We start from the raw sequence: 3160 nt of genomic DNA on the forward strand, positions 1-3160 counted from the left end.
CCAATGAACACAGCTGACCTCATGCACGTCACTGACAGCGTGGGAGAATTCTCACGCTGAAGTGCTGAGTGCAGGAGAATTCTCCCACGCTGTCAGTGACGTGCATGAGGTGCGCCGAGTTCATTGGACATGAACTCGTCTCTTCTTTATGCCGTCACAGCCAGACACTGCAGAGCGCAAGCATGCCTGCGCTTCTCAGTGTCTGCGGGATGACAGGCTGGATGGCAGCGTTCTGCTGCGGTCCAGCCTGTCATCTCGATGTAGCAGAGCTGAAGCTGTCGTGGGAACCATGGAAAGGTAAGGATGAGGTTGCTTTATTATTTTTCTTTTATTGCAGGAGATCGTTGGCTTCAGCTGGAATGGGCGTGATGGTAAGTATGGTTTAATTTAGAACAATAAAGGAATGTGTCTTTATTTCAATTAAAGGACTTTATTCTGGGTGTTTGTGTTTTCTTTTAACTTTGACTATGGGGTTAGTAATGGGGGTGTCTTATAGACGCCTCTCCATTACTAACCTGGGCTTGATGTCAGCTGGCATTATAAGCTGACATCAACCCCAACCCTATTACCCCCTGCCACCGCACCAGGGCAGCGTGGAAGAGCGAGGCTAAGTGCCAGAATTGGCGCATCCTATGGATGCGCCATTTCTGGGGCGGCTGACGGCTGGTGTTTCTAGCCTGGGAGGGGGCCAATATTCATGGCTCCCTTCCTGGGCTATTAATATCAGCCCCCAGCTGTCTGCCTAGCCTTTGCTAGCTATTAAATTAGGGGGGACCCCACATCATTTTTTTGGGGGGGTCCTCCATTTTAATAGCTAGTAAAGGCTAGGTATTCAGCTGGGGGCTGATATTAGTAGCCTGGGAAGCTCCGTGGGTATTACCCCCTTCCCAGGCTTCAAACATCTGCCCCAGCTGTCTGCTTAACCTCCGCTAGAGACTAAAATTACGGGGAACCCCACGCCAATTTTTTTAATAATAAATCCTTTATTTTAATACTAAATGACAAGTACAGTAACCAACACTATCACTGTACTTATTATATATGTGACTGACATGTTTCTATCTATCTAATCTATGTGTTATTCTCTATTCTTTCTGTTATAAATTGTTGGGTACAGATGCTGAATTGCCGGCCGGCTTTTTTAAAGAGACGGTGCATGAAAACACTATTATTTTTTTTAATAAATCCTTTGCAGTAAATGACAAGTACAGTAAGCAACACTGTCACTGTACTTATATATGTGACTGACATGTTTCTATCTACCTAATCTATGTGTGATTCTCTATTCCTTCTATTCTAAATTGTCGGGTACAGATGCTGAATTGCCGGCCGGCTTTTTTAAAGAGACGGTGCATGAAAACACTATTATTTTTTTTGATAAATCCTTTACACTAAATGACAAGTACAGTAAGCAACACTGTCACTGTGCTTCTTATATGTGTGACTGACATGTTTCTATCTATCTAATCTATGTGTGAAGCTCTATTCTTTCGGTTCTAAATTGTCGGGTACCGGTGTATGCGCTGCTGAATTGCCGGCTTTTCATGTTTCACTGTTGGCACTGTTCCCATCGATTTGGGCAATCACTGTAATGCCACAACCACCATCACTGTGGCATTACAGTGAGTGGCAGACAATCCCTGCATGATTGGTGCTCTAAATAGCGCCAGACATGCAGGACACGCTTTTGGTGCACGAACAGTTATCGAACATAACCTCGAACAGCCGAATTTTTTGCAAATCGTTCGGGTTCGTCGAACAACTCGAACACCGCCCAAAACAGCTCGAATTTGAGATTGGCGAACAGTTCTAGTCGAACACCGCTCATCTCTAGTGTTGAGCAAGCACTAAAATGCTCGGGTGCTCGAAGCTCGGGCCGAGCTCACCGTGCTACTCGGGTGCTCAACCCGAGCAGCGAGCTCAATTTTAGTCTATGGGAGACCCGAGCATTTTTGCGGCGGCACCCCCGGCAGTCAGTAGACAGCCTAAAAAGTGCCCAAAACGATAGTGACAGTGCTCAAATGACACGGGGACAGCATGGGATTGCCCTAGGAAGCATTTCTGACCCCCTGGTCACTGCTGTCAACAACATGGTCAGAGGTATTGAGCCACTTTTACGGGCTCACAATAAAACGTTCTAAAACGAAACTGAAACTGTTTTCCTGTGAAATATGCTAAGGAACATCCTTTCCAGGGTAAAGACTTATGTATAAGGTAAAATAAATAAGCAAAAACAAAAATACTCCTCTACACCTTGGGCTATGTTCACAAGTAGCATTTTTTATGCGTTTTTGCACTTTTGTATTGCTTTCAACCATGACAAATGCATTCACCGGGAAATGTCATTTTAACATTTTACAACCTTATCTGGCCATGTGCTGAGTGACACATGCATACAGTGCTGAAAAGACATGGGAACAGCATGGGGAAGACCCCTGGAAGCATCTCTGACTCCCAGGTCACTGCCTAAAAGTGTGCCCATCATAAGTGATCATTGCCGCATCAGAAGATGCAAACTTGCAACTATCCCCGTGCAAGTCCTTGTCCCAGGACAGTGTTCAATTGTACCTCCCCCATTCCTTGCAATACAAGCTCAAATATGCAGCCAACCACCCACCCACTCGCAGGCTGCAATACTATACTGCTAGCTTGCACTTGCAATGGAGCCTTTTAGTTTGGAGGAGGCCGAAGCTGGCCACTACCTCATGGCTGCTTCGGCAGCGAGGTCTCCATACTCAGTCCCCAGCCGCCACTATTTGTCCTGGTAACCTTCCCCACACTTTTATTAGCCTGGCCTGCTTTAGGGCAGCAATGGATGAGCCCACCTGACAACCAGACTCCTCCGGTGGCCCTGGCTTCTCCATCAGGGTAGTTGAGCGTGCCAAGGTGAGGAGTATGATTATGATGATAGAACTTAGCATCTGCTTTGTTTTCTTGGAATGCAAACGTAAGTGTGCTGCCTGCCACCCACCCCCAGGCTTCAATACAATACTGTTAGCTAGATTGCACTTGAAATGAGGCCTTTTAGGCTTGTGGAGGTCGACGCCGGCCACCATGTCATGGCTGCATCGTCGGCCTGGTATCCATACTCAGTCCCCAGCTGCCCGGCAGCCCGGTGTCCACACTCAGTCCCCAGCCACAAGGGAGCGATCGGGTGTCC

Source organism: Phyllobates terribilis, unplaced genomic scaffold, assembly GCF_046119375.1.
Source record: "Phyllobates terribilis strain yellow unplaced genomic scaffold, ASM4611937v1 Scaffold_33__1_contigs__length_13283291, whole genome shotgun sequence".
Classification (NCBI taxonomy): domain Eukaryota; kingdom Metazoa; phylum Chordata; class Amphibia; order Anura; family Dendrobatidae; genus Phyllobates; species Phyllobates terribilis.